Source organism: Piliocolobus tephrosceles, chromosome 7 (genome assembly GCF_002776525.5).
Source record: "Piliocolobus tephrosceles isolate RC106 chromosome 7, ASM277652v3, whole genome shotgun sequence".
Classification (NCBI taxonomy): Eukaryota; Metazoa; Chordata; class Mammalia; order Primates; family Cercopithecidae; genus Piliocolobus; species Piliocolobus tephrosceles.
Window position 1 is genome coordinate 103,492,250 of NC_045440.1, and position 11,890 is coordinate 103,504,139.

The following is an 11,890-nucleotide window of genomic DNA, read 5'->3' on the forward strand; positions in this document are numbered from 1 at the left end:
AATAGGGGAATGGCATAAGATGATTTACATTAAAGGGGAAAAATCACTCTAAGTGAGATGGAAAGAATGTTAAGAGAGTAAGCTTAAATTATTAGAATTTAAGTGGTACAGCAGTTCTTAACCTTTTCCTCACCCTAAATGCCTGAGGGAAATTATATTCTCCAACAAATAACGGCAATGGAGTTAAAACTCCTTGCCCCCTTTCAGAAAGTCTGTTCTAACAGAATTATAGATAGTACTCTTCCAAAGCTTACTCTCCAACTCCCTTTCTCCCATGTCTAGGCTTTTTGTTTGTCTGTTTTTTATATTACTAATTTTTCTCTCCCTAGGCTAAAAATCCACTGAGTGTTGCTCAAATCAGAGCTGGATTTTTGTCTCAAAAGACTACTGGAGTCTGGCGTTGTAGCTCCTATAATCCTAGCACTTTGGGAGGCTAAGGTGAGAGGATCGCTTGAGCCAAGGAGTTCAAGACCAGCCTAGGCAATACAGCAAGAGAAAGAAATTTTTAAAATAAAAAATAAAACACTGTTGAGCCTTGGCCTCACTAAATATTCTTGGTATTTTAAGAACTTTTAATTCTGAATAGAGGCAGCTAAAAAGACATCTCCATAAATAACCAGAATGAATTTCTAAAATAATAGTTTGTCCAATATATAAGACATATAACTAAACCATAATAGGATATTTCCATTTAAAAATCCAATTTTGACATGCTTTCTAAATGCAAAAAAAATTTACGCAGTTTCAGAATAAAGTTATATAAATTCCAGGCACATGAACACACTAAAGACATCTATAGAAAATTAAAAGCACTCTCAGGAATCTGATGAAATAGCAAATTTTAGTTTAGGTTTCCCATTTCTTTGTATCCGGGGATATTTGTTCTTCATTGTTTAGCACAGACTTTGCAATTTAAAAAAAAAAAAAAAAAAAAAAAAAAGGCAACGGGAGGGGGCTAGAGTAGGAAGCTCACAATGATTTTCCCTAAAAGTTAAAAATTTTCATCTATTAAGAGAGAAAAATAACTTCCCAACTTGAACCAAATGTTTCCAAATACTATCCAAGTCTCAGAAAGCAAACTATGCTTCTAATTTTATTACCCTAAACAAGAATTATTTGTAGTTATAACATGTTACAAAACCAGGAAATAAGACTTAAATCCCCTTTTCTTATAAAAAGAAGGTTAATACAACAAGTTATTTTGTTAATCATGGATCTGATAATTTTAGAAATTAATTCAACCACATTTAATTATAAATGACACATTTATATACCACAAAACTTTATAAAATGCAAAACACAATTACATAAAATCAAAGACAATATAATAATATAGCGTAGTCTTCAAAGTTTTTATTTTTCATAATAGTTTTTACTGCTACAAGTCAGTGAAGAGCCTTCATCAAGGATATGAAATCTAAGACTTCTTTGGAAATATGTTCAGTCACTTTGGGGGGAAAATAGAATTTTGGCAAAACTTAAGGTCAAATAAATGGAATGACAATAAGCAGATCCAGGAACGCATCTAGTGCTATTTTTTTTTTAAATAAGTGATAACATGAGCAAACAAGTGCTGGGTATTCTGGGTTTTTTATTTATTTTTTATTTTTTTTTATTATTTTTTATTATTATACTTTAAGTTCTAGGGTACATGTGCATAACGTGCAGGTTTGTTACATATGTATACTTGTGCCATGTTGGTGTGCTGCACCCATCAACTCGTCAGCACCCATCAATTCATCATTTATATCAGGTATAACTCCCCAGTGCAATCCCTCCCCCCTCCCCCCTCCCCATGATAGGCCCCAGTGTGTGATGTTCCCCTTCCCGAGTCCAAGTGAACTCATTGTTCAGTTCCCACCTATGAGTGAGAACATGCGGTGTTTGGTTTTCTCTTCTTGTGATAGTTTGCTAAGAATGATGGTTTCCAGCTGCATCCATGTCCCTACAAAGGACGCAAACTCCTCCTTTTTTATGGCTGCATAGTATTCCATGGTGTATATGTGCCACATTTTCTTAATCCAGTCTGTCACTGATGGACATTTGGGTTGATTCCAAGTCTTTGCTATTGTGAATAGTGCCACAATAAACATACGTGTGCATGTGTCTTTGTAGTAGAATAATTTATAATCCTTTGGGTATATACCCAGTAGTGGGATGGCTGGGTCATATGGTACATCTAGTTCTAGATCCTTGAGGAATTGCCATACTGTTTTCCATAATGGTTGAACTAGTTTACAATCCCACCAGCAGTGTAAAAGTGTTCCTATTTCTCCACATCCTCTCCAACACCTGTTGTTTCCTGATTTTTTAATGATTGCCATTCTAACCGGTGTGAGATGGTATCTCATTGTGGTTTTGATTTGCATTTCTCTGATGGCGAGTGATGATGAGCATTTTTTCATGTGTCTGTTGGCTGTATGAATGTCTTCTTTTGAGAAATGTCTGAAAAGCAATGGCAGCAAAAGCCAAAATTGACAAATGGGATCTAATTAAACTAAAGAGCTTCTGCACAGCAAAAGAAACTACCATCAGAGTGAACAGGCAACCTACAGAATGTGAGAAAATTTTTGCAATCTACTCATCTGACAAAGGGCTAATTTCAAGAATCTACAAAGAACTCAAACAAATATGCAACAAAAAAACAAACAACCCCATCAAAAAGTGGGGAAAGGATATGAACAGACATTTCTGGGTTTTTTTTGAAAGAAGTCTGTCTGCTCTAGTAAGAATGTATCTCCTCAAATGAGCACTTCAATTTACATGTAAGGTGTGCCTTCAAAATTGATTAACCAATTTTTATTTGTCCTGAAATTAATAATCCTTTAATCCTTTACAACGTACTGCTCCACAACATCAAAGAATTAGAATACTGAGGTTTCTTCTAACTCTACATGGTTAAATGTTTCACCACATAAGTTTCAGTCATGCAATTTTCCTTAGAATACAGTCACTACATCTGCTTTTCTTTTATCAGTTTTTTCCAAGGACTGATACATAGTTGACTATCAAGAACAAAAGTGTGGTCAGGCATGGTGGCTCACACTGGTAATCCCAGCACTTTGGGAGGCCAAGGTGGGCAGATCATTTGAGATCAGGAGTTCAAGATCAGCCTGGCTAACATGGTGGAACCTTGTCTCTATTAAAAATACAAAAATATTAGCCAGGCATGGTGGAACATGCCTGTAATCCCAGGTACCTGGGAGGATGAAGCACAAGAATTGCTTGAACTTAAGAGGCGGAGGGTGCAGTGAGCCAAGATTGTGACACTGCACTCCAGATTGGGTCTGGAGTAAGACTCTGTCTCCAAAAAAAAATAATAATAATAAGTTTTTTGCTTGTTTTTAAGTAAATTCATTAGAACTTAAAGTCTAGGGAAAAAAGCATTTAATCAAATTATGCTATTATTGCATACAATTTTTACAATTTGCCCTTTGTGTATGTAATACTACACACACACACACACACACACTCTTGAGGAAGGAGAAAAGAAATGAACATAATATAAACTGGTCAAGAAGGTGATAGTTGGAGTTAACTTTAAGTTTAAACTTACCTCTTCAGAACCATAAAAGGTTCTGAAGCAAGGGAATTATCTAATCAGAATCTGTGTAGGAAAAGATAGATATGTGAAAGGGATTGATTAACTAGAGACAGAGAAACCTGACATAAGGCTACAAACGCTGTAAAATAAACATAATTAAGAGAAAATATACATTTAGGTACTGATTAGTTGACAAATCGCCTTATTTTAGAATAGCATTTTCAATTCAAAAATCTATTTCTCCAATAAAATAAATTATAAAAGGTAGGGGAAGTCTCCCTGGGAAAAGTTAAGAAGAAAAGCTCCACTTTTTATTTTTTATTTACCATTTCTGTGTTTCTTTTATTCTAAAAATACTGAAATAATTTTATAATTTAAAAACTAATTTAAAATTATATCTCTTTGAATATGAACAGTACTAAATAACTAAAATTAATTTCAAGGTAACTCAAAATATTACATATTACAATCTCCTGATTCATATAATTCATTTTACATATTACATACACATATAATTCATATTGCATATTATATATACATATTACAATTATATATTACATATATATTCATATTAAAATCTCCTGATTTATCCATCTCCTGCCATCATATAGTTTTACTTTACGAATCCTATCCAAGTGATTTCATTTTAGTTGTTAACCTATTTATCTATGTAATTATTTTTAATTTTTTATTGGCTGTATTATTTTTCATTGAATCTTTGTGCAAATCAGAAACGCATGTTAACTTTAATACTTCTCACTTGGTGACTGCCACATATCAAAAGCATCACTAAATCTTGAAAATTTTACTTCCTAAATTATCATCAAACCTCCCTACTAAGATTAAACTCCTATTTGTCTCTCATAGGAACTGCTACAATATTCTCTTTACTGGTCAAGCAACACTCACTCTCACGCATACACATACCTATCATACCAGTTCTCCACAGGGCAACCAAAATGATCTTTCCAAAATGCATCCTGATCCTGTTAACACCAGTATTGCCCCTTTCAATGGCTTACCATTGCTTTAAAAATGAAAACCTGAAATCTTACATGGAACACAAGTCTCCACAGGGTGTGGCCACTACATTTCTCTACAACATTATCTTGCACTACTTTCCCTGGAGCTCTCTCCCGTCCTTTACTTCCTCCTACTCACCAAATTATTTCTCCTCCTTCATTCTGTTTGAAACGCCGTCGTCTTGACTGAGTTAATTCCTACAGAAATTCTTTCATATCTAATCTCAAACTTCACTTCTTGAAGAAAGTTTCCTGTGATCTTCCAAACCAACAGAATCTCTGACTGTATAATCTCATAACACTGATGTATCTCTCTTCTGTGATGTTTACTGTAATTGCAATTTTATGTGTGATTTCTTGTCCTTCCCACTCATATGCTCTATGATGGTTAAGTGTCAGATATTTCTATGCATTTTTGCCATCCACTGTATCTTTGCCACTCCACCAAAAACAAGTGACTTAAGTATTAAAAAAAAGTACATACTGAAATAAATGAATACAATGTAGAGACTGCAAAGTATTTAAAATCTTCCTTCCTCTCCTCTAATCACCAGAAACAACCACCATTAATATTCTGCTGCATATTCTTGAAGACTTTTTTCAAGGATTATAGAAACATATGTATCTATAATTATATATTTTTAAATACTGAATCATAATTAGGGTTGCCAGATTTAGCAAATAAAATACAGGAGGATCAGTTACATTCATATTTCAGATTAACAATAAAAGCATGTCCCAAACATTATTTGTTGTTTATGTAAAACTCAAATTTAACTAGGCATCATGTATTTTTACCTGGCAATTCTAATCATAAAATACATACTGTCCTAAATGTGATTTTCTCCATTATGGATTCGAGATTTAGTTTTTGGTATATTTGTGGGAGATCTTAAGTTGTACCTCCAATAAGAAACTATTAGTCTGAGAAGTAAAAGAAAGAAAAAGCATGATATTTTCAAATATAAAAAATATCTCATATTCTTTAAAAATATATTTCTATTCTTTTAGTGAGGTAGGAAGTAATCCATTTCAAGTACAAAAACCGACATACTTGAAGTGTTATAAATTTTCTCAGAATAATATTCAAGGTGGGCAATTGGAGGCATGTTTTCATGCTACAAAAAAACTCCTCTAATTCAATTTCATGTGCATTTCCAAAAAAGTAAATTATTTTAACTGTATATTAACATTGTATCATTAAAATTATGGGAGGAAACAAGTAATTTATACTTAAGAATAACACACTATAAATTACTGAAAAATAAAGGTATTTGTTAGGTGGTTCCTCCTTATAAGTAATCATCGTACTTTATTATTCCATGAAGATAAAATGATATGACCAAACTTTTATCATTTAAAGCAAACTTTAAAGTGTTAATACCAACCCTAATTCTCTGATCAAAATCACCATATTTGACTTTTAGAATAGATAGTTGTTTTAAATGGTTCCACAGGGAAACTAACATCATCTAATTTATGTCCATGATGTTTAGCACTGCAGAGGTAAAACAAATAACTTCTGCATGTCATCTGAAAAGTTTATTTTCATGACTGCTTTATTTAACAATCTTGATTTCATCTATAATCACAAATGCAATGTGCTAAATATGGGCTAGAAAGTGGGTTTATTTTGTTAGCAACTTAAAAAGATAGGCCATAAAAATGATGTTTGTACCAAATAGAGAATCCTTATGGCAGGCATACTCTATTAGTAACCCTGCTGCAGAAAGCCCTCCAGTGCGCAGAAATATGTGGCATCAGTCCTGTGCCAAAAGACCAAGGTGACCATGAGCTAACTGGAGTCAACAAGTATATCCACTATGACCTGCTAGAAAAGAAAATTAACAGTGTTAACAAATGATTGAACCAGGCTCTGATCCTCTTGGAGTTCATGTATGGATACCTGGATGACCTCAAGCAACTGAGCAGAGTAAGATGTACCTGCATAGGCATTCAGGATACCATGGACCATATGGCCACAGTACAGTTCATCAGCAGAGAGGTGGCCAAATGGCCATATCATCCACCATCCACTGTGATCATCAGACAAGGCTCAGCTCAGCAGTAAGAAAGGTCTGTGCCAGGCCAAGGACATAAATCAGAAAGCATAATTTCCTGGCAACTGCGGATATGAACTATAGTGTGGGCTTTTAGAAGCTTGGACCTAGAATCAATTCGAAAGCTACATATACCCTAGGATTCTTCTTATTCCACTACCCCCACACCTCAATAGTGGTGGCTTGCAGGGCATATACATTGGAGCTGGGGAGGCTGATGCAGTGGATGGCAGGAGTTGAAGTGCCACAAGATGAATGGTGTGAAGCTGACAGGCACAATCTCAAGCTAGATCTGATCCACAGATGTGATCCTGAAGGTGGCAAACACGTACTGTGGAGTACCAGTGGCCTAGTGTAGAATCCATCTCATACACTGGCCTGATGATAACCTGAACATGGGTGTAGAAATTGTGGCCCTCAGTGTTCTCTTAGAACCACAGAATAAAGAAATAACTGGGTAAGACAGGCTAAGGAGACAATGCCAATCCAAGATAAAATCAAGGATCCTGACCCTGATTGCCATTATAAATGACAGGTAAAAATTAACCTCAACAAGCTGAAGCCCTATGTAAATAAGCCCTTTACCCCGACCTGGCCCACACTGTGGAAGTAGTAGGTACTGTAGTGAAGGAGAAATGGACTTTGGACATCAAAGTGGGTCTGATCAACAACTGTACCAACTCAAGCTATGAGGACATCAGGTGCTCAACAGCTATGGCCAAGCAAGTGCTAGCTCATGGGCTCAAGTGCAAGTCACAGTTCACCACAGCACTGGGATCTAAGCAGATCTACACCAATATTGAGCATAAGAGTTATTCACAGATACTATTGGATATGGTAGGCATTGTCCTGGCCACTGTCTGTAACCCCTGCATTGGCCAGTGGAACAGGAAGGACATAATAAAGATGAAGAGAAATGCAATCCTCACCTCCTACAAGAGGAACTTGACAGGCCACAATAAAGCAAACCTGAGGCCCATGCCTTCATCATGTCCCCAGAGATTCTCAAGCCCTAGCCATTTCTGGCACCATCAACTTCAACCAAGAGATTTACTTCCTGACAACCATGTACAGCAAGAAGTACAAATTGGAGGCTCTAGATGCAGATGAGCTTCCCTAAGCAGAGTTGACCCCAGGAAGGACACCTACCAGCACCCCCACCACAAAGATATCAGTAGGCAGAGAGTGGATATGAGCACACCCAATAAGTGCCTGCAGCTCCTGGAGCCTTTTGACAAGTGGGATGGCAAAGACCTGGATGACCTACAGATTCGCATATCCTTACAAAAATGAAAAGGAAGTATACCACTGACTACATTTTGAATGTTGGCATATGGCTCAAGTTATTGAGGCACCAGTACAACATCTCCAATAACCTGTTTATTGGTGCCATAAACACTGAAAACAATAAATGCCAACTCTTTGGTAAGGCTGTCATCAGGAGAATGCCCACTACTGTAAGAAACATGCCGTCAGATGGATGGTTATCAGACATGAGAGCCATGGCAATCTGGGAGCATACAGCACTAGAACCCTGCCACAGTGGGAAGAGAGGGCATCATCATCAAGAGCTTCACCAGGATCCAGGAAACCAATTTCAAGAAGCCAGCCTGCTGCCCCTTACCTTTACTGACATGACAAACTACAAGATCTACCCTATGCATAATCTCATCATCCAAGGCTGGAAAGGCTTTGCCCTGGCAAGCCCCTCAAATGTATCATCAAGAACTCCAAGAGGACTGAGGAAACCATCCTTCTGAACCACAAACTTCTACAAGACCCCAATTCAATGGTTCCATGCTGACAGTACTCTGAACAGAATGATGGAACTTTAGTACTAGGCTCCATGCTCATCCAGCCACTGCTCTGCCTGCCCACCTGCCTGCCCACTCTGCTATCTGAATCCAGCTCAGGTGTCACAAGTGTAGTTCCTTGTGTGTCATGAGAATTGGATCTGATCCAGCTATGGCTTTCTGCTCTAAGATGGCATGGCTAGACACTTCTCCCTGCCCTCCCCTCCCTTGACCTGAAGAATAACTCATGGTTGGAGGGGTTCTTAAAATAATTTTCAGCCCCTTATCCTCCTTTTTTCAGTTTGATTCAGATCTTGAGCAGCTCCATGCAACTGTATTTATTTTTGATGACAAGACTACTACCTAAAGAACTTTTTCTCCTGCCTCATCATTTCACTGGCGACTGAAGGATTTTAAATAACCTTTTGCTCATGTAGGGAAAATCAGAAGCTTAATTTCACAAAAAGTGTATATAAGAAAAGGGGCATAAAAAAATAGCACAGATAATTTTAAGTAAAGGTCAACAAATTAAGTTCTACTGGCTGTTTTATATGGCTCACAAACAATGGTTTTACAATTTTAAATAGTTTTTTTAAAAAAAGAAAAAATATATAATAATGTGTATATGTGAAAGTTACACAAAATACAACCATACTCATTCCTTTATATAGCCCATGGGTGGTGTTGCACTACAATGACAGAATTCAGTAGGTGCAATAAAGGCTGTATGGCCCACAAAGCCTAAAATAGTTCCTATGTGGTCCTTATAGAAATAGTTTGCCAGTCCCTGATTTTGAAAAAGAAGGTTAAGGTGGGCAGATTTGCTCTAGTAGATACCAAGAACTATAACACTTCAGTAATTAAGACATTGGTATAAAAATAAGGAAACAGAAAAGGAAGCAGACTAAAGAGCTCAGAAACAGAGCAGTGCATACCTAGCACACTATAGTATTGCATACCTAGCATTGCATACTATAGCAGTGATGGCTTTGTAGGTTAAGGAGAAAAGATAAACTATTCAAGAAATGGTACAAGGAGAACTAGTTATCCATACAAGGAAAAAATGGATCCCTAACTAACACCAAAGAATGAGGTGGGCGAGACTCAATTCCTAAATGATAAGAGGAAAACTTGAAAATATTTTTTAAATATGCAGAGGATCTTTAAAATTCAAGGTAGAAAAGGATTTTTTCAACAAGCCACACAAAACACAAACCATGAAAGAAAAAATAGATAAATCTGACTACTTTAATACTGAAATTTCCCACACATCAAAACTGATTATGTAAACAATTGGAAAACAAGCCACACATATAATTGGGAAGAATCAGAATCTACAATATAAAAAACTGTACAAACCAATGAGGTGAAAAAAACTCACTAGAAAAAAAGAGGAACATCTGAGTAACCTGAAAAAAAAAAAGTTCAAATTCACTAATAACCAGGGAAAGGCAAAATAAACCTGCAATGACTTAACATTCAGATCAGCAAAAATCCATATAAGGCTGACAATACAAATATGGGTGAGGATGTAATGTGAAGTAACAAGAAATCTCTTGCTCTTCTAAAGGAAATATAATGTGGTACAGCTACTTTAGAGTAATTTGGCAATATCCAATAAAGTAAAAGACATACCTACCTATAACTTAGCAATTTCAACCTAAGTATAGAATAAGAGAAATTTGAAAACACATAAATAAGGAAACAATATACTTTGTCTAGACTAACACTATGGAGCTTTCCCCTATGTTTTCTCCTAGCAGTTCTACAGTTTCAGGTTTTATATTCCTTTAATCCATTTTTGACTTGATTTTTGCATATGTTTGAGATAAGGATCCAATTTCATTTTTGTGCATGTGCACAGCCAGTTTTTCCAGCACTGTTTAATGACGAGACTATCCTTTCCTCATTACACATTTTTGGCACCTCTGTTGAAAATCCATTGACTATAAATGAGTGGGTTTGTTTCTGGGCCTTCTAACTTGTTCCATTGATCAATGTGTTTATTTTTATACCAGTATCATCCTGTTTTGGTAACAATAGCTTTATATGGTTTGAAATCAGATAGTTGGATATCATCATTTTGTTCTTTTTGGTCAAGACCATTTTGGCTATTTGGAGTCTTTTGTGGGTTCATAAGAATTCAAGAATTGTTTTTTCTATTTCTGTGATAAACGACATTGGACTTCTGATAGGGATTGCACTGAATCTGTAAATCATTTTGGATAGTATGTACGTTTTCACAATATTGATTCTTTCAATCCATAAACACAGGACATCTTTATATTAGTGTATGTTTTCTTCCATTTCTTTCATCAGTGTTTTACGGTCTTCAGAATGGTTTTACAATTTTAAATGATTGAAAAAATATTTCATTGCCTGGGTTTAATTTATACTTACATTTTTTTTTGTTGTTGTTCTTGCTATTGTAAATTGAATACATTTCTTACTTTCCTTTTCGGATAGTTTGTTATTAGTACACAGAAATGCTACTAATTTTGTATGTTGATTTTGTATTCTGCAACTTAAAGCACAGGCAATAACAACCACAAAAATAGACAAATGGATGGCATTGACCTAAAAACCACAGCCAAGGAAGCAATGAACAAAGTGAAGCAAACCCACAAAATGAACTTCTACAAGTTCAGCTTTTTTAGATTTCACATACATGTGAGATCATATGGTGTATTTTTCTGTGCCTGGCTTAAAATTGACTAAAGTCAATTAATAATGTATTATGTATTTCAAAATAATGAAGACAGTAAATTTCAAATGTCTCACTGTGAAAAAGGATAGGTAAACAAGATGACAGATACGTTAACTGTCTTGATTTAATCATGCCACATTGTATACAAATATCAAGACATCACTCTGTGCCCCATATATGTATACAATTATGATTTGCCAATAAAAAATAATAGTAATTTTTAAAATAAGAGTATACAATCCAAAATTGTTTTACCAAATTCTAAAAATAAATCATCAGCAATAAAAATAAATTGCAGTACATTGTATTCATAAAACTGCAATTAAGTGCCTGAATTAAGAATTATAGAACTCAAAAAAGAAAACTCTCCCAACACCAGTCGGGAGCCTCGTGTCTGCGCTGTCCAGGCCAGGCTGTGGTTTGGCCCTGAAGCCAGTAGAGGAGGCCTCTTGACTATGGTCTCTGTTTTGCGTTAAATGTTTTCTCCTCCTGTGTGGCCCAGTGCCACATGGGCTCCGGTGGGACGCCACGGGGTTTGACCCAGATTGCTGATGTTATTGGTGGGAAAGGCAAAAAAGACAGAAAGATCCCAGAATATCTAATACATTTTAATAGTTGGAACAGAAGCTGTGATAGATGGGCAGCCAAAGATCATGTGCACTGTAATACAGGTGCAAATTAAGGATGACAGCATGGTCTCCATCTCCCAGCGCGAGGGACACAGAAGACCGGCGATTTCTGCATTTTCAACTGAGGTACTGGGG

General features: G+C 36.0%; 1 protein-coding gene and 1 pseudogene across 1 annotated transcript in view; one reads left to right on the forward strand and one right to left on the reverse strand.

Annotated features, from left to right (window-relative positions):
- The window catches only part of LOC113224949 (vacuolar protein sorting-associated protein 13B-like), a 753,925-nt gene that overhangs the window by 539,856 nt on the left and 202,179 nt on the right, over nt 1–11,890 (reverse strand). The window lies entirely within an intron of this gene.
- LOC113224954 overlaps nt 11,635–11,890 on the forward strand; it is a 6,645-nt pseudogene continuing 6,389 nt past the window's right edge.